This window comes from Mustela erminea, chromosome 3 (assembly GCF_009829155.1).
Source record: "Mustela erminea isolate mMusErm1 chromosome 3, mMusErm1.Pri, whole genome shotgun sequence".
Taxonomy (NCBI): Eukaryota; Metazoa; Chordata; class Mammalia; order Carnivora; family Mustelidae; genus Mustela; species Mustela erminea.
The window spans coordinates 52,081,327-52,105,303 of record NC_045616.1 but is presented as its reverse complement, the minus strand read 5'-3'; the positions used below and the strand labels follow the sequence as shown (position 1 = coordinate 52,105,303).

Genomic DNA, 23,977 nt, shown 5'->3' with positions numbered 1-23,977 from the left:
TGAACATTGCCATCATTGCGTAAAGTTCTATTGGAATGTGCTGTTCTAGAGTTTTAAATGAATGCCGGTTAAAAAAAAAAAAGAAGAAGAAGAAGAAAGAGAGAAAAAGAAAGAAAGAATCTGTTTTATGATACCAGCCAATTTTTAGGACACTCTTGGCATTTGCATTTCCTGGCACTAGTGTGGAAAGTTTTAAAGTCAGAATTTCCGCATCTTCTTGCTGATAGAGGTCTTGGGGAACATTTAACACAAGCACCTAATTTTTTACAGGGTAGACAAATGGGGCCCAGAGAAATTAACAGATGTACCCCTAAATCACGCCATGAATTTAGAAAGAAGTGAAGGTCACCAGGCAGGGTCTATCTACTATACTTTGTGCCAGACCAGGGCACCTTACCTGAGACTGACTAGGCAAATTCGCCCTATAGAAAAGGTGATCTGACAGATTTGACAGGAGCACCGTTTTACAAGAGAAAATACTTCTAAGCATTCTTCTAGGTAGAAATTCTAGTGAAGAATAAGGTGTGTAGGAACACTGTCTCCTAAACTAAAAATGTATTACTGGTAGTTTCATAGATTGAAATCATGTCTTCTTCAAGAGACTGGTTGGGATAACATTGTTCTTATTTATACTTAAAAAAATCTGAGGAAATGGAATTATCCTTTTAAAGTAAGAGCTAATAAACACTCTTAAGGTCAGGGAGGAAAAGTATTGTGTAAGGTGGAAATTGTTAGTAAAGCATAGACTTTCCCAAATTCGATGAAGATACTATCAGGTGCATGTTATGGAACCTCCCTTTGCCTAAGTTTCCTCATCTGTAAAGTGTGGAACATAAAGTGCTACTCTTAAAACTTTGTTATGGGGATTAAATGAGCCACCCAACAAAGCACAGGTCTGGGAAATTGGTAAACTGTAGTAAAAGACATTCTTATTCTTCTGCTTCTACACCATTACATACTACACTACATACATTTCTACTTCTACACCGTTAATTTCCATACATTTCTACTTCTACACCATTAAGTTCCATATTCATCCATACAAGGGCTGACACTGTAGAAAAAGTTGGAGAAGTAGATTGTCAAGAGAGGTGGGAATTGGTTTAGGATGAGAACTGTTTTATTTTTAAGAGAGGTGATCTTTTCAAACCTAAAATTCCCTGACTGAATGGATGTAGGTTGTCTTATTTCCCTTTCACAGACATGGCATCTCTAGTATACTTCCAGACTTTTATTGTCTTAATTTATTATTTTTTTTGTCTTGAGGGGTGCTTCTTTATACTTGTTAGCTGCTTGGTTGTTGAAAAGGCACTGGAAACTCCCAAGTCCATCCTCTTTCACCCTGGTTGACCTTTGGAATGCTGTTGTCAGCCAAGAAGACATTGATATCTTCAGTCTCCTGCTAGCTTGAATTCTTTAGGGCAGAGCCTGCTCAGATTATCTCCTTATGTCATTCCAAATGTCTGATGGCCATCTATGGCAATGGGGCTGGGCCAAGGCCTGCCAGGAAGGGGGAGCCCATGGAATGCCTAATGGAGCATTCTGTTCAAGAGGGACCCAGACGTTCTCTGTTGGATGCATGATCAACATTACAACTATGTCTAGGGGACTGTTTGCTGCTTCTTGGAAAACAGAAGCCATAGACATTTTGTGTTTTTGGTTTTAATAAAGTCCCACTTGGGACATATGTGATTTCTATTGATTTTAATTTGTGTAAGTATGTATTACAGGGAAAAATGGATTCAGAAAGTATTTACAAACAATTTATATCTGGTATACCTGCTATCTGTCCTCATTAAGAATACCAAAATAAGACAAATCTAGAAAGGAGAGAATAAAGCCACCACACTGCAAAATGTACCTTGTTTTCTTTATCTCTCTAGGTAATTTTCCAAATGATGGTGTTTTACATAGTTGAGAACTTACGAAATTACTTCTAAATATTTTGTATATAACCTAGAATTATAAACCAAGGAAAATAATACAAATTTTATTTTTTCAGGAAGGCAAGATCATGCATAGATTTATGTTTCCCATACTTACTAAATTTGAAAACAAGGAGATACGTAATTATATCCATATGCTAATTTACCAGGAAAAGAGAGAATTGATTTTCATTGTTTGGGATGAAGTCTCTCTAAATTGTTTTGCAATATGGTGAGAATTAAAAGTAAAATACAGTAAAACTTTTAAATTTGTCAGGCATTAAAACCGGTTTGATTTATCAGTATATACTACTTCACTTAGTCAAAGATTCAAACCAAGGAAGTCTGATTTTGTATAGATGATTTCCTTTTTTTACTAAATTTGTAGTTTGATATTTATATGTGAATAATATTCATATTTATAATACAAGGATATTTGTAGTATATGTGTAAAAATAATACTATCTTATTAGAATGAGAGTTGAAATAAATTTAAAGTGTGTAATATTTAATGGCCACTTACTGTTAGTCTTGTACTAATTGCTTTAATTAATTATATTATCTGCTTTGTAAACTTTTTTTTCTTTTTATCCAAACAACAACCATTCAGACAGGAACTACAATTCTCTTCATTTTACAGATTTTAAAAACTAAAACTTAGAGAGGTGACATTACCTACTTGGGGTCTAATAGCCCCTAGTGCCAGACAAAGGACATGAATCTGGGTTAGTTTGTTTCTAGTGATGCTCTTAGCTGTGATGCTGTATTGTGTCCTTAGACTCATAAGTTTTGCTCAGTTATAGGGATCATGAGATCAGGAGGTGATGTAATCAATATTTTTTTACCCCCACCAGAAAATATTTTAGAAATACATGTCTAAACATGTGTCATCCTCTTCCGGTAGACAGCTTAGGAAGTTACTCGCTTATTTCAGTAATAATGTCTTCGCACAGGTCTCTATAGAAATCTCCTTAGGCATTTGCTATTCAGTCTTAACTGTTTGTTGACAAATCATTATCATTAAGGATGAATTTGTTGGTGAAACTAAATCCAGACCAAATGTAGTGAACAAGGTGCTTGATGGAAACTATGATGTGATTATAAAGCAGCAGATTATTTGATATCTGGCTCATAAATTGACACTAATTGCAGATACAGAAGGGGGATTTCAAGGGTATTCCTCCTGTGAAAGTGTAGCCTTTAAGTAGACATTTTGGCAATAACATCATAAAAGTTTTAAAAAGTTAGTTTCATCGATTAGAAGTTACATATCATATGTGAACGTCATGGGAAATACCTTTGCAAGGAATGTACAAGGGACAGGGAAGGGTAAATCAGAGTTGCTGAATTAGAATCCAGGCTCAGACTTAATAACCATTTGACCTTAATTTTCAAAATGCCCTTGTTATAAAATAGAAAACGTTTCAGGACCTCTATAGGATGACAGTTTTCCTGAGAGGAAGATGTAAGATTGTACTTCTGTAGTCACCTGGTTCCTGGCATGTAGAAAATGCTCAGTAGGGGCGCCTGGGTAGCTCAGTGGGTTAAAGCCTCTGCCTTCGGCTCAGGTCATGATCCCACAGTTCTGGGATCGAGCCCCCCATCAGGCTCTCTGTTCGGCGGGGAGCCTTCTTCCTCCTCTCTCTCTCTCTCTGCCTGCCTCTCCACCTACTTGTGATCTCTGTCAAATAAATCAATAAAATCTTAAAAAAAAAAAAAAGAGAATGCTCAGTAAATGTCCACTAACATACTATTTCATTTTTAAGGACTACCGCATGCTCCTGGAAAATACCTCAATTTCTCATTATCTAACAATATCTTAGAAGTTGTTTCCTTTTCTATCAGCTTTCATGCTTCAAAGCAGTTTTTATTTTATATATAGCTTTTTATATTTGAAATAAATATAAAATATTTAGGATAATATGTTGATTAAACCAATGTATATTATACCAAGAATCTTACATTCTGGGGTTGTCAATTTATATTATCCTTGTCAGTGTTCCATATTCTTTTCAGAGAAACATTTTTTTTGTGTTCATATTTTATTTTGTCAGACTTACAAAAGTAATTATATATCCATTTGCTCAGAATAAGGCTCCAAGATATTATTTTTTGGTTCTATCAGACATCTTCTAAATTGCTTATTGATTGCATAATCTTACACTTAAATTTAAGGAACTGTCACATAAATATACAGAATTAGCAGGTTTTATTAAATCTGAGTTTTTAAGTCTTTTAAAATCAATATTATCTGTGTGGTATTGGCAAAATTGTAAGGTTGCTAAAGCTTGTCTTTGTATCACCAGCCTCCCTAGACTCACCTTCAGCTTGTCCTTCTTTCACTCTGGCATGCTCCACTCACCCAGCAGCAATTTTTAAAATCAATAATAGCTCTTTATTGAGTATCTCTGTCTCCTCACAGCCTTTCACTGATGTGACCCACAAGGTCCTTTCATTCCTCAGCACTCATTTTATGTTCCAGAATTCTCGTGGACTGTGTTCTATCAGAGGAGCCCACCACTCCAACAGTTTACTTCATGATGCAGTATCAATGTGTTACTCCTTTAAATGAACTTCTTTTCAGAAGTTTTCTGAAAGGAGTTCATCCTCCAAAGGAGTATCTATGATTACACAACTTCCATAAATTCCCTGGTCTGTTGGTGGGGAGATGCTTCAGGGAGGAGATTTTCATCATGTCTCCGGTCCCTCTTGCTTGGCCGATGTGTAAGTTAGCCCTAGGTGCTAGCCAGTAAGTAGAAAGCCTGGCTCTTACTTGAAGAAAGTTTACTATTTTTGAAGAGGTTGTGATTGGAAGATGAGCTCTCTATCAGCCAAGTATCGTGATGCTCCTTGAAAATTTATCTACCTATCTTTTAAAAAATATATAATAACACTTTGGTACCTGTTGTTCTGGTCTCTTTTTCTATTCCCGTCTTGCATAGGAGGTACACAGTTGCTGCATGTCCCTTGTGCCATTGCTACCATGTTGTCACTTGGTCTCACCCTGTGTGAACTCCCTTCTGCCTCCAAAAGCCATCAGAGGTGTAATTAGTGATTATTTCTTCAGAAATGTCTTTAAAGGGATGTAAGAGTCCTATGACAAGGATGGGTATTGCTTCCTGGATGAAGGTTAGAATTTGGAAAGGTTGGGGAGAGGTTTGAGGTTGGAGGGAACACTACATTCTGCCCTTTATGACCTCTGTGAAATCACAGACAAAGCGTCTTCCTGTGTGCAAAGATAGGGTCCATGAATCAAATATTTCCCAACTTTGTATGACATTAAACCTGTAAATATGGAGCCTCCATATCAAATACAGTATACTTTATAATATATTCTGAAGAAATTCAGAGATGAGGAAATATGATTCTAAGTAAAAGATCTTGAACGCTGCTTAAAGACGGGTAAAGTAGGAAACATTCTACAATTTTCTTATGCCTTTCGGTCCCTTTAGCAATAGTGATATAGCTATCAATAGATTGAATCCTGTCTTTTCCATTTCCTTCCCCTTTACCTTCTTTCTTCCTTCATCTTTTCTGCTTCATCTTCTCATCTTCAGTTGTAAATTTTTTATTTTCAGTTATAAAGCCAGTACAACCATAAACACACACACACACCCCACTGGTTATTAACAATTAGATTTCTTCTTTCATGCTTTGTAAAGTTACATTTTCTCTTTCAGAACCATAAGATAGTAGTAATTTTCTATTTATTTGAATCCCTTCAAAATAAAATACTGCTAACAAGGGAAGTTCTTTCTTTCTTTTTTTTTTTAAGATTTTATTTATTTATTTGACAGAGAGATCACAAGTAGGCAGAGAGGCAGGCAGAGAGATGGGGAGAAGCAGGCTCCCTGCTGAGCAGAGAGCCCGATGAGGGGCTCCATCCCAGGACCCTGAGATCATGACCTGAGCCGAAGGCAGAGGCTTTAACCCACTGAGCTACCCAGGCGCCCCAAGGGAAGTTATTTCTAAACAATTGATATATGCTATAGATAATATGGTCATAGAAGAGTTTCTATGATTTTTTTTGTTATTAATCACTATAATCACTCTGATTACAATGATGATTAACTTACATCGAGTAACGCATGTGCTTGCAATGTTTATCTGCTTTCAAAGGATTTATGTTCATCCATCTAGTCTGTTTCACATATTCTCACCTTATCCTTTTGTAGCTGTGAGACTCTCTTTTGGTAGCCTATGGCCACAAAACAACTCATGCACAGGAGAATAAAGCCTGTGGTTTCTCCTACATTATTGCTGGACCATAGCCTTCTAAACTCCCCGGGTCAGTGATGATCGAGTATTCTAAAACTTGAGTGTGTGTGTGTGTGTGTGTGTGTATACACACATACATATGTATATATACATACTTCTCGTAAACAGCACTCTTATTTTTTAATGAATTTTCTCAAGAGCCAATTCAAGCCATTGTTCATATTTAAAGCTGTTTTATTTAGTGCCTGAAACTCAAGTAGAACTTGAGAATGATTTTTGGTTTATCTCTAGTGTTGGGTGAACCTTACCCTTTGCCAATCTACATAGAAATAATTAAACAGACTATTTAAGTGCAATTATATCTGACAATAAATAAAAATGCACGCAGAACTTCTGTAGCTATATCCATAGGCTTCCTTTGGTCTCCTAGGACCTGATATCGCTGGGTGCTGGTTTTCTTGCTATTGCAGAGCAAGAGAACCAACCTTCTTGAAGGAGTCCCTCAACTTTAGTGAGGACTGGAATCTAGCACAGAATCTAGCACTGAAAACAGTTTTTATCAGAGGGCCTCAGAGTCACTCAGATTCTTAGGCCCCATCTCAGCTCCCCTGAACAACAGCCTCAGAAATCTCATTAAAAACTAGCTTCTTGGGTGTTTCTTATGTATCTTTTGCTTTCAAGCTATTGCCTTAGGGTAAGGGTGATCATAAGATCTGTGAAGACTTCTAATTCCTTAACCTTACATTTGCTACATTATTCGTTCCCACGCTCTCAACTAATCCTTAGTTTCATGGAACTTCTAAATCAGTGAACTCCTTTCAAAATAGTAACAATGAGAGGTCAGAATGATATGAATCTTTCCATTGCTTGTCTTGGCTCGTACTGTAAACAATCAAAAAGGACATGCCACATATATTCTGCCCATTGTGATTAGAAGACAGATTAAGCAATACAGGGACTCAGTTCTTCATCCTTATGGATCTGAGGGTCAGTCCTTATTTTTTCTTGGGTGAACTCTGCTCCTGGATCCCCGTATCTCAGCAAAACCTGTGAAATGGGTTTTGGATCCCGTGGCATCTACCATCAGTGACAACGGAGAGGAGCACACATTCATGCTTCTGTGGCTGCCAGCAGCTTATGAACCTAGATTCCTGGCAACCAAGACCAGTCCCATGCACAATACTTGAGAAATGTGGCTTTTCCCTAAAAAGACTTTCAATTAATACAAATATTCCTTATGACCTTGATAATTACCTCTGCGTTGCTGATCAATCATATAAGGCCTTCACAACATTGTCATCCCAGGCGACAAGGGGATCCATATTCCCAGCCTTTTAACCTCTCTGTGTAGCCAGCTGCTACTATTAACCTCTCTTGGATCCAGATATTTTTAACACTTCAGATTAGGGGGTTCTTTGATGAGCCTGTTGCTTGTTCCAACATCTTTCTGACACGAGCAAACATGTTCTCAAGCTGGCTTACAGCAGCAAGTGTGGAGAATATTTTTTTTTTGAAAAATATTAATAAAAACATTAAATGACTAGTAGGTTTTTTGTATGCGGCAACTCCACCTTATAAAGTTAGTGAAAAGTTCCAAGCTATGTGTGACAAAGTAACTTTGAAGATAAGACCTTTTATGTTTTGTTACCAGGGTACCCAAGTAGGAAAAATATGGCTAGCTGGTCAGTAGTGTATTGTAAAGTGATTTTGTTTTCCACACTCATCTCATAGGCTAAAAACTGGTGTTAGTTTAATTATTTGGAATGCTGCCAATATGGTGGGCTTCTTATAGCAGTAGGGAGGGGGCAGGGCAGGCCATTGGAGACCGGAACCCATCAACATTATCTAGAATCCTTTTGGGACCTCACATGAAGGAACAGAAACACCTTCTACTGGATAAACACTTTCCAGAATGGCCTTTCCTCTGATTTATGCATAGCCCAGCAAAGAGTCACATCCCTTCAGTATCCTCCCAGAGATTACATGACTTGGTTTCCAGTCATAAAGTTACTGAGCAGTGAAAGAGAGATTATGACCCATAGTTGCCTACTTCTACTCTGCTGCTCTTCTGACAGTACTCTTCAGCTCTAATGAGAAAACATTAAAAACCTTTCAAAGGCAGATGAGAAATAAGTCATTCAGTTTCACTAACACCCCTTTGAGATGCAGGGAGATGACTGAATTTTTTGCACATTTTGCCTTGACACCCCTGTCTTTCACAATTACTAGAAATGGATATTATTTACTGATTATTTTGCTTACAATCGATTTGCATACTGTTATTGCATATTGTTAAGTGGTTTGCCGATTAATAATGTTGATTTTGACTAAATGTAATAGAATAAGCAAATATGTTTGTAAATTTAGATATCTTGTATAATTTAGTTGCTAAATGGTATCATAGAGCTGTTGGAGATTATTCTACCGGAATTCCTTGCAGGGAAATCCTGTCTCCAATTTCCTCCCATATTCTATATTAGTGTTTAAGGTCTCCCTCCTTAAAAAATTCATTTGCTTGTTTGGGTTTTAAAACAAACTTCTCACAGGCAAATATAGCTCTAAAGCTCAGGGTTAAAATAAATCCTTTTAAATTCAGAACATGGTAGTTACCTTCTAAATGATTTCTTTTCTAGAGGGTCAGAGAAGAATAAAGTATTTAGGTTGAATATATTTTCATGACCTTGATTGAATCAATATGATATGCAGCATTAACAACAAATTATATTATAGCAATATAAAATATTAATATAATTAATAATTATTTTAATAAATACCAGATACTTAAATTAATACAGGATTGTTGAGTCATAGAATTTCTGAGCTGTTAGGAAACACTTGCTGGTGAGGTCTCTGGGGTCCCCAGGGGTTTTGTAATTAACACACACACACACACACACACACACAGAGACACTTGTTAGTTGTTGAGTTGGTTATGTGAACTATTTAGTATATTCTGTACTTAGGTAATGTATGTATGCTTATGCTTTGGTATATTTTGTATTTTTAATTGTTTTCTAATATTTCAAAAAAATTTGCAACCTGAATTTGTCATTTATCTTCTAAACATCTATATTGCCATTGATTAATTTTTCTTTCTGCTGTTTCATAAGCACCATAAATGTTTTCAGTTTGGAAATCAGGTTAAATAGTAAAGAGAATCTAAAAAAGAGTTTGTACCATAGATATTTTAATATGTTTGTGTTCTTTTTTTTTAAAGCTACATTTTAATATGCTTTGATAAAACTGTATTTCTCTAAGAAGGTATTAACTGCAAACAATTCCCCAGTGCAATGTCTCGCATTAATTTTCCATGTGCTCTCTTTTACTTATAGTTTCATTGTCCACATGTTTAAAGTCTAACAGAAAAAAAAAAATCACTGGATGTGAAGTTGGGAGACAGAGCCAAGTCTACATCTACATCGTCATGCTGGTGACCTTGGGTAAATTTTATTTTTGTGCTTCCATTTCATTTTTTTAAAAAATGAGTAGTTGAAAGCATCAAAGACTCTTTCCCACAATTCAAACACTCCATGAGCTCAAAAGAAGATTTGATTGAAAGAAATGTGTGGGCTTCATTACCTGGCTGCCCAGTATTTTCATGGTCACACACTTGTTACATACATCTGAAGTTTCTTTAAGGAAATTAACTCTTTGTAAGTATGAGCTACGGGTATCAAGACAAGTGGGGTAAGTGGAAAAGAAAGGAGAAATAAGTTAATGACAAAGGAGGGATTGTGGGTGGCAGAAATGATTCCCTTTTCACTTCTTTATAGCTATAGTCTAGTTATTCCTACTTGAAGACCTTACTGGCACCAGGTATTATCAACAGGGATGAGTAATATGTAATTTTTATCTTTACTGGGTTACATTTGGCCCATAGACAGTTGACAGCTGTCAGTCAGGTGGCTGGTCAATGAGGAGATACATTTAAAGCTGCCAAAGTATTTTTGTGTCTTTAATTACTTACAAGTAAACCATTTTAGCTGGAAGCTTCATTGTCCTGAAATTAAATAGATTGGTATTCACAATATAATTTGTTGAAATTAGTTGCTGGGAGAATCAGAATTTTCTCTATGTGTCTATGGGTAAACAAAATGTTTTTCAAATGTTTTTCTGAAACAGGAGAATAATTAATTTTTCTCCACTATAAATAAGCCATTCTTAAGCTATGAAGATACATTGCAAATAAGGCTTAAAATTTAAAAGTATGTTTTTAAATTAAACTTTTAGGACACATATGAGTCATTGCAACATCATCATAATTTCTGACTAAGACTTATTAAAAGAAATCATTTCCATACATTGAGGGAGTTGGCATAGGTATTTTTGTGAAACAAAGTTGAAGGTTTATGGGAAAGTACAAAATGTAGCTGCAAGTTGTACTAGGAATTAAAGCTTCTCTCCATAATTACAAGAAAAAAACATGAAATTTTGGATTAAGCCCACAATTCAGGCCATGGTTAAGATGACAAATTTTGGTTATTTATGAATATTTAGGCTATACCTAACATTATCTCTAATAGGTTCAGTCACACATAAATAATTCACAAGAGTGATGAAAAATAGTTTGGAAGAAGCTTTTGTGTGGCTCATATTGAGTGTTAATGACAAACTGTATAATAATTATAGCCGATAGTAATGCACATAAAGAATTCACAAATGTAATTTTAAAAGTTGACTTAAGAGTGTGTGTTCAGGTTTGTAGTACTTATTTCTAAAAAATGACTGCTCTGATTCTTTAGGAATATAGTACTTAACAGACTAGATAAATAACAAAATTATCAAGTGCATGTAGTACATAATTATTCTTTAAGAGACTAATGAAGCTATCTAAAAAATGCAATATTGGATCATGGTTACTTAGGTACCAGAAGCAATATATGAAGATGACAGAATATCACATAAAAATAGCAGTTTGAAACCATAATATATCATTTAAAAAAGTAGAATATACTTTAATTTTCTGAATGATATTCTATATGTAGTAATTTATAATGAAAATCAGATTTGGGTTTTAATTATGTTTTAAAAATATTAGTTTTCTTGTTGTCTAGATCATTTCTGGTAATTTTTTAAGCCACAAATAGTTCATAATTTTAAACAATAATTAAGTCAGAGTATGATACTTATAAATTTGTGGTTTATTCATATCATCATTGATTTAATAATTGTTTTAGATGTAGTAGTCATTAAAAAAAGTCAGATCTTATTATTTTCCTACTATACAGCCATGTGTGAAGCATGTAGTTTGAAAATTATTTATGAGATTATCATGAAAAAACAATTACCTCATAATATTAGTAATTTATATTGGTAGGAGCCTTTCTCTTCTTAAGTACCAATTGTACCCCCCACAGCCCAGAAAATTGATTTTAGGGCTAATAATTTATAGCATTCTTGATCGGTGTATGCTGTGTGTCTTTTACATTCATTAGCCCATGTTGTTTGTGAATATGGAATTTGGTTGTTAAAATGGTTTCATATGTTTACTATGTATAGTCTTTAGCTTTGAACTCCTTACTTGCTTAAATAAATGTTTTCAATTTGTATAATACAACAATTTGTAGAGAAATGCTGTGAAGCATAGTTAAAAGAATGAGTCCTTGAAATAGAATCACTTTTTTAAAAATATATCCTGACATGTGGTCTTATTTTTCCATGTTTTGTATTAATTAAAATCCTACTCTGAAAAAAAAAATTTTGCCTAAACTTTCGAATTCACAAAATAAAAATAGCAAATATATAAGTGTACTAATTTTGGAAATCAGTGACGTAAAAACATGCTTTAGTACTGTCTTGGTTGTTTATTCCAAAGATTTTTCTCCAAAGAAACTCTTTGTAAGATAATGAGAAAATGTTGCTACTTTTAATTATTAAATATTCTGTGCAATACATGTTTTAAAAAATGTATTATAAATAAAACTAATTTTATATTCTTTCTAATCATATTCCTGTCACATGCACATATAAAAAATGCTAGCACATGAAATGTTTGAAAAGAGCATGTACCATTTCACATTTTTATTTGATTTATTAAAAAAACATTTTATTCAGAATAGATTATGACAGAATTAGATAAAAAGAGAGGAAATGATATTTGTGTGTTTATTTTAATAGTCTAATATCATATATGTAATTAATTCTTCATCTTTCAGATGTTAGAGTTACTAATGAAAGAGACCAACATTCAAATATAAAGTCTTTCCTATAAAACTCTTTTTTTTAAATGTAAAAAATTGTCAAATGGTAACAGCTCTACTTTCTACACCAGGCAAACCTACTGTTGAGTTAGTTGGCTCTGATTCCAATGGTCTCATCAGCTTTCTGAATGTAGGTTCCTCAGCAGTGCCTCTTCCAAGATAACAAAATCAACTTTTAAAGATTAAAAAATATATTTTGGCAATTGAAACTCACCAGTGCCTTTCTGCTTCTCCAGGAAGTTGTACCCTTCAGCACCTGCTGAGGGCTTTGTTGTCCAAACCCTGACAGGTAAAAAAATTCCTGTAGAATAAAGCCAGACCAGCTGGCTTTGAAGAGAAACCCCCCAGTTTGGGCTGCGTTTGTCTCTTCTCCTTTTCTATGAAGACCCAGGCTTTCCCCCCTTGATCGTCAAGCCGTAAGATGCGTGATCCCTGTGCACAAGTGTCTGGCAGGCCGAGGTGCACCTGTTCCTGTCACTCTGGGGTAAATTTAGCTGTAAAGGTATCACTGACAACCAGACCTTTGTCAGTGCTGGCAAAAGAACACAGAATTGCTTCCCTCCCCTCCCCCTGCCAAGCCCCTATGCTGCTAGTTCAAATGGAAAATATCAAATTGGAAGCCTATCCAAAAATCATTCCTAAAAAATGAGATTGCTTTCATATGGTAAAAAAGTAAGTTTCCTCATTTCACGCAGACTTTAAAATTACATTTCCAAGAATAATCCTGGAACAAGACAAGTTTTTGTTCAATTAATTGTGGCTGGAAACTTTTTAATGGAAACATAGCACACACTTACTTCATTTCAGATTATTAAATTGTGTTAAGCGTTAAAGTTAGTTGCCATTCTTTGCTGTAACTCATTTGTTCTTTTCGATCCAGAGAAATATTAGAAGGTTAAAACTTATCACATAGGAGGGATTAATCATGCTACCAAAATTAGACAGCCTGTAGTTCTGAGAGACTGTCAAAATTGTGTGCTCGTAGCCCTTAAACTATTGAGAATCTAGGACCCCACTACTACATCTAAGATGACAGTTAATGTCTGTGGAAACCCTGGATGTTTAGGAGCTGGTGAAGCTAGAATTCTCTTACTCTTTAAGGTAAGGACATTTATCATGTGTGTGAATTTTTTTAGATTAATTTCTTTATTGACAGTTTGAGAACAACTCCTTCTGAAGGGAAATAGAGAGGCAGGCAGTGTTCATTGATATGTCTGACATAAATATAGTTGTTAAGTTATATAAAGTAGCCCAAGGAGTAAAGTATTTAACCAAAGCATTCTGAGCTTCTGCTTTGATAATTATGATCTCCTATGTGGTATTAGAAAGAGTTGTGCAAAGTACCTGTTCTACCATATTATTTCTGTTTACAAGGTTTGAGTATGATGAGAAAAAGAAATCTGGGTCAAAATAAAAAATGCTTTGTAAAATAAACAAAGTTCCTATTTACTTACTATGTATAAACAGCCACTCACCAAGCCTCATTTCTCCGCAGGGCACCACTTTCAGATAAAAACATAGACCTGAATGGCATCATCCAGTATCCAAGGAAACCATGTAAGTACCTCTCTCACTGTGTACTTCTCTTATTCAGAGTTTAAAAGCTAGCTGAGTACCGAATAAGTGAGTGTTTTTATTTAATAATTATACGGGAGGTACTTTTTAGGAGCTTGCTAAAAAGAAGCAGGTTCTTGATTGTTACGTGCGTCATAACAAAACCCTTATGTTTTCATCATATTTCATAAAATTATGTGTTTAGTCCCAACCTCTCCATCAATTCTCATTCTTCGGTACAAAACAGCTACTCAAAGTCATAATGAATTGAGAGTTTCAAACTTTTCCAAGACCCATTAGTGTCTGAGAAACAATGTTTCAGAGGCCTTATGCCAAGAGTAGTGACCTAATTGTAATAAAACCTTTTTCAACTTTAAAAATTAAGAAAAAATTGATTGGAAAATAATACTTTGTTGGTAAACATTTATAGCAGTTTATGTGGTTTTAGACTTTCTTAGGGAGTAAGCAAGTGAGCAAAAAGTTGAAGTTATGGATGCAAGGAATCTTGAAAGCAAGTGTAATTTTTAAGATGTGAAAGTCTGTTTGCAGAAAGGGTTGAAAAGTTGGCATATTGTGTTCTTTCTTTTTTCCTCCCAAACTCATTAGCTTGTAGCTGATTTCTATAGCTAATTTTAAGGTTCTAATTAATTTTTGGAACCATGGAATCTGTTGAATCTACTGTAGAAATTATTTGCAAACAATACTATTCTGGACAAAGATCCACTTTACAAATGTTTGGACTATTGTATTAAGAACTCCTTTACTTGGACTTTATTATTTTTTTTTCTCATTTTTTTCTCATTTAAGGTCAAATTATTTTCGATACCAAATAATTATTTATTATTGTTTACTTTTTCATGAAAATACTTCAAACTCTATACTCATATAATTGTAGATAGCTTTTTTTCCTTTTTTACTATCTGGATCAACTATATGGTTTATCTAGTCTTTTAAATATAGACATACTACTGCTCATCAAGATTTTCAGGAGTTGCACTTAAATGCATCCGGTTTAGCCCTGTTTAGAAGTTTTTCATATGCTTTTCATTTACTTTGTTGCTTTGTTTTCTGTCTTTCCTTTGCAGCATGGTTCCTTGCTAAGCATAAACGGTAGAGATGATCTCACTCAGTTTCTTTGCTGAATTAGACAGACCCTTCCTATTCAGTATCTCACTGTAGGAGCATTTTACTTTCCCATACAAGAATGCAGTATTATTTATGCCTTTCTATGTTTCTGTCTTTTTACATATGTTACAAAATGCATCTTTCTAAATTGAGAGATGAAAAGTTGTGTTAGACTAAGGAATCTGTTAGTACTTTGGAAGAGTGTAAGAGCCTCCTCTCCGGGTGGGAAGACCTAACTAGGAAGTGAGTTTTCTTATGCCAGTTAACAAACTTCACAAGTGTGGAGTTTGAGGCCTGAGGTACAGCTCTCTAAATAGGAATTCCTTGCCACAGAATAAATGTTGGGCCATTGCTGGGTAAGCTTGAAAGCAGCAGGGTTAGAACAGGTCTTTATAAAGAACAAAAGTGTGAATCAAAGGGGAAGAAGACTGGCTAATGCCATAATTCCCTATCTTGAGCAGATAGGATCTTCTGAATTCTGTTCTCCTTGTGGCAGAGGAAAAAGAAAATCTACACTGCAGTGTTTGTGACACAATTTTAAATATTTGCATGAGAATATAGATTTTCCAGAAATGCAATTTAAATTTTATAAGTTTAATTCTGTCTCTTATACTAAAGGAAAATGACATGACAGAAATAAATTGATATATGCACATATACATTCCTCAGTGTTGATTTCTCTAACAAAGACCATCATTACTTGATCAAACTTTATGAGACAGTAGACATTGTTCTATATCTGCCCCATCCAGTATGGTAACCAGTAGACACATGTGGCGGGTGAGCATTTAAAATATGGCTAGTATGACAGAGAAACTGAATTTTGAATATAATTTAAATTTAATTGATTTAAATTTACATAGATCACATGTGACTAATTGGCAGTTATGCAGGTATTTTGCTTTTATCAGAAGTTATATGTAACAAATCATTGACCACTACATTAAAAACTAATGTTGTACTGCAAAACAGTGGCTAACTAAACATAATAAAAAATAATAAAAAAGAAATTAAAGTACAAAGCAGTTTCTAATTATTTGATATTCTATCATACAGTAACAATTTTTATATTTTCTTTAATGTTTGAATTATTGCAGTGGAATTTCTTTATAACTCTTTCTTAGAGATGAATGCTTTTAATACTGTCGATGGGAAGACCTTATAATTTTGTTTTATAAGCCTGGGGTAGCAACTTTTAAAATGGACATTATAAACAAGACTGCATCTAAAAACAATGACACTCCAGTGAAAGTTGTAAAAATGATAATAAATATATATATATTTTAAAGATTTTATTTATTCATTTGACAGAGATAGATCACAAGTAGGCAGAGAGGCAGGCAGAGAGAGAGAGAGGGAAGCAGGCTCCCTGCTGAGCAGAGAGCCTGATGTGGGACTCGATCCCAGGACCCTGAGATCATGACCTGAGCCGAAGGCAGCGGCTTAACCCACTGAGCCACCCAGGTGCCCCGATAATAAATATTTTGAAAAGTTCATTTACAATTTCTCTAATGCATCTTGCAATACAAAATGTAACCAACCTACAAAAATGCTCACTAGCCTTGAGTCCCTAAAGCTAATTTTGCTGCCAAAGCACATATCACATTTTAAATCATATTTTAAAGCCATGATCCCATGGCCTTTTTAGGCATTTAGTGAAAATGGGCATTAGGATATATTATGATATCTTAAGAATATTACTAGTACAGTAATATTATAGACAGAATTATTAGCTAAAAATATACTGAGAATTAAAATTTACTTCGACTTTTTTTTTAGAGTCAGCAAATCAGCTCATTTCTTGAGTAAGAAATATAGGCTATAGCTTATTTATAAGATACTGAACTAGAGACCATGAGGGATTTTTTAAAGTGGAAAGTGTAACATTCATCTTTTTAGGAGATCCATTTATTGGCTTTGTACATATTCTCTTGAATGGGTAGGGCTCAGATAAGAGGAGAGGGGAGACTTCTTTCGGCAGAACCTCGGACAAGCTACTCACAGTGTCCCTCCTACTGCAGAACAACTAGATTCTGGTTGTAATGTATTTCTGATGAATTATTTGAATGGGGAAAAAATATTTGGACATTTCCCTGACCTCAAAACCAAAAAAAGTTAAATGTGTGTGTGGAAGGTGGAGTTGTGACAGTGAGTAAGCAGGAAGTGTAGGAATGGCAAGATTGAATTGGTTGAATTGTATAGCAGGGGTGCTGTTGGAAGGGCAGCAGTCATGTGCTTTTAAAAGAACAGGAAGACATAATAACTGCACCTGTAGATCTAGGTTTTTGGTCTCCTTTGATGTCTTTTTGTGTCTTCAGTTAGGTAGTCAACCACTTGTATACTGCTAGGTCTATTTTCAGAAGGAAGTTCTATCCTTGCTAAAAAGCCAGTGTTCTGTGTGGAGAAAATATAGTCTTCCATTAAGGGGATGCTACAAATCACAGTCCTCAGTGCCCTCATAAAGCATCATCTCTGATATCTCCACGTCTAAGAAATAGTTTTTATCATGGCCTGTGACTTCTGAGTCCTAAATCACAGCCTTAATTTCTTACGTATTTATAGATGTATTTCTAATGTATTTAACTAAATTTTTATTATGAGAATTTGAAACATACTAAAAACTAGAGAGAATGGTATAACGAACTTTCATACAGCTACAACCTACCTTCAACAACTGTCATCTCATGGACAATTTTGTTTCAACATATCCCTTATTTCCACTTCCTACCCCCACCCCAAATTATTTGGAAGCCAATTCCAGGCATGACTTCATTTCATTCAGCAGATATCTTTATACTATTAGGAATTTTTTTTTTTTGGACTTGTTTTTTATTTTTATTATTTTTTTATTTTTTATTTTTATTTTTTTAAAAGATTTTATTTATTCATTTGACAGACAGAGATCACAAGTAGGCAGAGAAGCAGGCAGAGAGAGAAGAGGAAGGAGGCTCCCTGCTGAGCAGAGATCCCAATGTGGGGTTCTAGGGTCCCAGGACCCTGGGATCATGACCAGAGCCAAAGGCAGAGGCTTTAACCCACTGAGCTACCCAGGCACCCCTAGGACTTGTTTTTTAACTGAAAAAATGAATCACACCTAAGAAATGAGCCATACGTAACAGTCAATATTTTCTTATTATTTTTATCAAATATGCACAACCAGTATTCAGATTTTCCATATTGTCTCTTACGTTTTTACAATTACTTTTTACGATTTGAAACAGAAAACAAATAAGACCCATACATTGCAATTGGTTATTTCTCTTCTCTTTTATTCTAGAGGTTTCCCCTCCATCTATTTTTCTTTGTTAAGGAAACTGGATTATTTGGGTGGTAGAGCTCTCTATACTTTGTATTTGCTGATGCCTTCCTGTAGAGTTGTTTAGTAAGCTCCTCTGACCTATATCTTTTCTACTAATTGGTAATTAAGATTAGGAACTTGACCAAATGCATTTGGAGGAGGCTGAGCAAGACTACTGGTTCTCTCTCTTTTTGTGATGTTAGCAGATATTGATCATTGTTTAGATCTATTTATTCCTTAGAGTTAAGGAATACCCAGCCTTGGGAAGTTTCCTCACACATTTGTCCAGATCAGTACTCTGCTAAATTCGCAAGCGGGACTCTGCAGGTCTCAGGACATCTTTCTCTCTACAGCAGCCCTTTGCCAGGTGCCCTGTCCTGTGAATGATAGCTACCATCTTACCCTTGCACACTTTCAGACCTGCTTCTTCAACTCAAGGAGTTTGCCTCTCTTGAGTTACCCTCCCTGTGATTCTGCTAAGAAACCCTCAAGACTGTAAGCAGGACAAGCAAAAGATTGACGTCCTTGGCTTCTCATTTCTTAGGGATTTCTTTGTTGCCTGATGTCCATGTCTTAAAAACAAGACTTTCTAAATATTTTTTGTCATTGTTATTGTTACTGTTTTAGGAAGGAGGGTACACATAGACCCTCTTAGTCCATTTTGGCTAGAATAGAAAGTCTCCTTAGTTGTTCCAAAAAAAAAAAAAAAGTTCAGCTGTAGCTTATTAATCCAAACACCATCTTAATGCAAAACTCAATATTTAAAGCAAACTAAAAAAGATGTAGGAGTGTGTGTGTTTGTGTGTGTGTCCCTGTCCTTTGGAATACTGTAGACTTAAAATCATGAGTGCAACTTTCAGGACCTCTTTTTTATAATTTTTTAAATTTTTGATTGACTGATACATAGTTATATAGTTAGAATTAGTTTCAAGAGTACAATATAATGATTTACCAGTTTTATTCATCATTCAGTGCTTATCATGAGTGTACTCTTAATAACCTTTATTTATTTCACCCAACCCTCTACCTACCTCCCCTCTGGAAGCTACCAGTTTGTTCTCTCTATTTGGCTCTTTTTTTTTTTTTTGGTCTCTTTTTTTCCCTTTGTTTTGTTTCTTGAATTCCACATATAAGTGAAATTTTATGATAATTGTCATTGTCTGACTTGTTTTACTTGGCATTATGCCCTCTAGATCCACCCATGTTGTTGAAAATGGCAAGATCTCATTTGTTTTCATGGCTGAATAATATTTATTGGATGTATATATCTCATCTTCTTTATCCATTCATTTATCAATGGACATAATTTGGGTTGCTTTCCTAATTGGGCTATTAAAATGATGCTGCAGTAAACATAAGGGTGTATATTATCTTTTTAAATTAGTGTTTTTTATTTTCTGTGGGTAGATATCCAGTAGTGGAATTACTGCATGGTATGGTAGTTCTGTTTTTAATTTTTTGAGATAACTCCATATTGTTTTCCACAGTGGCTGCACAACTTGCATTCCTACCAGCAGTTCACAAGGGTTCCTTTTTCTCTAAATCTTCATCAATACTTGATGTTACTTGTGTTTTTGATTTTAGCTATTCTGACAAGTATGAGGTGATACCTCATTGTGGTTATGATTTGCATTTCTCTGATGATAAGTGATGCTGAGCACCTTTTCATGTGTTTGTTGGCCTTTTATATATCTTCTTTGAAAAAATATCTATGTCGGTCTTTGCCCATTTTTATATTGGATTATTTGGGGATTTTTTGGTGTTACATTGTAGGAGTTCTTTGTAGATTTTGAATATTAACCCCTTATCACCCCTTATCAGATACATCATTTTTAAATATTTTCTCCAATGGCTAGGTCACCTTGTCCTTTTGTTGATGGTTTCCTTTGTGTGCAAAACAACTTTCAGGACCTCTTGATGACATTTTCCCTCCCAGCTAATTCTGCTTTTCCTACAAGATGAGTCTTATTTTGTGTTTTATTTAGAGGTAATTTTGTGATTCATTCATCATTCCTTTAATGAACATTTTTTAGTACCTACTGTGTATTGTATAAAGTATTGGAGTTATAGTAATGAATCAAATACTGTTTATCCCCTTAAAAATCTTAGTTTATTTCCTCACTGAAACTGGTACATGAATGCTCATAACATCTCTATTAGTAATAACCCTAACTGGAAATGTCCTTCAATGGTTAAACAGAATATGATATATCCATGGTACGGAATTCTACTCAGCAATAAAGAGGAATGAACTCTTGATAGGGGAACAAGTTGGCTGAGCCTCAAGGAGATTTTGCTGTGTGAAAAAAGTTTATCTTAAAAGATTACCTTATTGCTTGTTTCCATTTATACAACATTCATAAAATAATGTAAGTATAGCATTGGAGGACCGATTAATGGTTGCCAGGGGTGAGAGGGCAAGGGAGAGAGTAAGTGTGGACATAAAAGGGTAGCACTAGGGTGTCTTGTAAAGGTACAGTTAGGTGTCTTGATTGTGATAGTGGTTACTCAAAGCTACATGTGTGATAAAGTTGCATACAGCTATACACACACACAAACACAAATAAGTACATTACAACAGCTGAAATATGAATAAACTCTATGCATTATACCAATATCACTTACCTGGTTTTAATATTGTAATTATGCAAGATCTTAACAGTGGGGGTGGAGATAGGGGCTGGGGAAAGGGTACACTGATAGTACATTTCCTTGCACTTTCTTGAGAATTTTTAAGTATTTCAAAATAAATTTTTTTTTTTCTGAAAAGTCTTGCAATTTCATGAAGGATACAAAGAACTAAATAACCAATTACAATACACTGTAATAATACTCAGTTAAGGGGAAGTAATAGAGTATATATGTGGAGGAATACCTTGTTCCCATTCCTAAGTCAAGAGACAATGGCTCTACTACTTCCTTGTCTCCTAAAGGGTCCCAGTAAGGTCCCTGTTTGAGGGGCATGTGTTAGCAGTAATGGAATTGTGGATTGCTTGTGATTGATCCCCCCTGACCTCCAGCACCCATGGTGATGTGCCCTGCTCATTAAGGCCTTAGTAATGTACCAACCGTACAAGGGAGACATTTTATAAAAATGAGCATGGATAAAGTAAAAAGGAGTGTGATTTCTCACAACACATTCAACTGTAAGTTCAAAGACTCATTCCAGACTTAAATACCAATAATTTTGGATTATGCAAAGCTTTGGTTCTTCTCAAGCCCAATCCTGCCATCAGCACCATCAGCCAAAGCTTTACTCTGACCACTGAGAAATAGTTTTGGTATGTAAAATGAACACATAGCTGCTGTGGCCATTATGCATGCATTGTCACTTGTTACTATAACTTAAATTCAGTGACAGATTGTCACATATTTTGAGTTTTCTGAAGTTATAAAAGTTTTTTACCCCTTGGAACTAAGTAGAAAATACATTATTTCTGATATGTTGGTGGGACATATTTTGGTTTTGTTGGTCGTTAGTAAGAAGCACTAAGAAAGTGACTCAATATTAATTAATGTCCTTGTCACATTGTGACAATTCAGTTGTCTTAGGATTTTTACCAGGCTGTGTATAAGTTTCACAAAACTACGAATAGGTGGGTTTACCACATGTAAGATGGAAATATTTTCATTTTGTTTGTTGTTGTTGTTGTTGCAGAAATTCACACCCCTTCTCCGTGTCAGGAAGGCCTATTTGGGGCTGCCCTTGGACTAAGGAGGGGGTCTAAGTCTGCAACTGTGGGTTATGGAATAGTCCCTGGGCAGAAGATGTTCATGGAGTATTTAATCTATCTGAGTCTTCCTGAATTAGAATCTCAGGGTGTATGTATAAACAGCTCTGGTTTGCCTCATTTACCTTTATCAACATAGCAGTCAGTTTGAAATTACCTACATCTATTTGGTGAAATTCACAGTTCTTTTGAACTCATCCTTCTTTTTAAAAAACTGATGCAATGGTAGAGTCTTGGTCCATTTTTTTTTTAATTTTGCTGACATAAAAATTATTTATGTATTTTTATTTTTAAAAAATATTTTATTTATTTGACAGAGACAGAGAGAGAAAGGGAGGGAGCACAAGCAGGGGGAGTGGCAGGAAGAGGTAGAAGGAGAAGCAGACTCCTTGATGATCAAGGAGCCCACTGTGGGCTTAGTCCCATGACCCTGGGATCCTGACCTGAGCCAAAGGCAGATGCTTAACTGACTGAGCCACCCAGGCATCCTGAAATAATATATTTTAGATTGAATAGGTCATTTTTTTTTTTTCAGGTCATTTATCATTGATCAGATCCTGAGACTTCATTATTTTTGTTGTTATAGCCAAATGTGTACTACTTTTCATTTTAACATTTTATTAATATTTACTTTCTGAAATAAAAACTTTTTATTTGTAAAAAAAAATTTTTTTTTATTTGTGTGTTAAATCCTTTAACACTTTTAAGAAAACGTACAAGTCTGTATCAATAGCACAGTTGATTTAGAACATTTCTTGCCTCCTGGCAATCTGTGACTGTGTGGTCCTAATTTTATTGTATGACCGTGATCTTTTTTGTATCCTGTCCTATCTCTGTAGATCTGAGAAAGTTCTTACTTATTTCTTATTTTTATTCATTTACTTAAAATGCATTTATTACTAGGACTCTTAAGGTTACATAATAGTCCACATATTCTATGCTTTTCCTACAACCTTAAGATCATACTGTGTTAGTCTAAATCTATAATGCTATTAAATAATATTATAAGCATTTCTTGGAGAGGAATGGGGATTAACAGGAAGCAGTGGATTTTTCATGAATTTGGCAAGCTATTTGGGAAGTTTTTTTTTGTTTTGTTTTGTTTTTTTTTAAGTAGCTTAAATATACCTGAAGCATTAATTTTGGAATAAGAGTTATGTAGGAACCAATATTATTCCTCCACTTTATAAGGAGAGAGACACTGCCATCATCTCCCTTCCTTGCCTTGTATCTGCATGAACAAGTTGAACTGAATGGATGGGTACTCCCAAGCCCATGGGTTCCTGGACCAAATCCAACAACAATAGGAAGCATTTGCAGAGCCTTTGACTTTTTCGTCCTCAGTGGGCACATCTGGTGACTCAGCTACCAGTGTTGGACTCCATATTACTGCTAATTCTCAACTTGAATCTGTGAGGTCCACAAGATCTGGGAGGTCATGACCCTGAGCTTGGTCCCAGGGGCCCATACTCACAGAAATTATACTCTTTGTCTCTTTATGGGACTAGGTTTCTGCCAGGTCTTCTTGGATCTTTGAGTGTTGTCTTTATGTCCTTACTCCATGCTGTGGTGTCTCGCAGGATATGATCAGCTCTGATAATGACCACCTCTGCCTGATTTCTAGGTATTCAGATAGTTGCTTTTACCTCTGATATGATACCATATTACTTTTAGCTGCATATATGACTTCAGTGCTCACTGTGCTCTTTGAATGTTGTGCCTGTCTATCTCACTGACTCTTGGTTGACAGCCATGGATGAGGTCACCTCTGTTTTATGATCTCAAATGTGAGTACTGGCCTGCTATTGGTATACATGCATTGTGCTTCACATCTGTAACAGGGAGAGGGGTCACTGACATCGTGAGTCTCCCCACGCTCTAGAAGGGGTTCATTCACATTCTTTCCTCTTTATTTATTTATTTATT

The 23,977-nt window shown here is 35.2% G+C and overlaps 1 protein-coding gene and 1 long non-coding RNA gene across 3 annotated transcripts in view; one reads left to right on the top strand and one right to left on the bottom strand.

Moving 5' to 3' along the window:
• MEF2C (myocyte enhancer factor 2C) overlaps positions 1-12,740 on the bottom strand; it is a 174,592-nt gene extending 161,852 nt beyond the window's left edge. For both annotated transcript variants that reach the window (XM_032335773.1, XM_032335774.1), the window contains exon 1: positions 12,558-12,740. The gene's annotated coding sequence lies outside the window, so the exon portion shown is untranslated. The remainder of the gene's footprint in view (positions 1-12,557) is intronic.
• A 539-nt stretch (positions 12,741-13,279) lies between these two features.
• The window catches only part of LOC116586162, a 134,711-nt gene continuing 124,013 nt past the window's right edge, over positions 13,280-23,977 (top strand). Inside the window, exons 1-2 of the long non-coding RNA XR_004283918.1 lie at positions 13,280-13,444; positions 13,839-13,900. This is a non-coding gene — a long non-coding RNA (uncharacterized LOC116586162). The remainder of the gene's footprint in view (positions 13,445-13,838; positions 13,901-23,977) is intronic.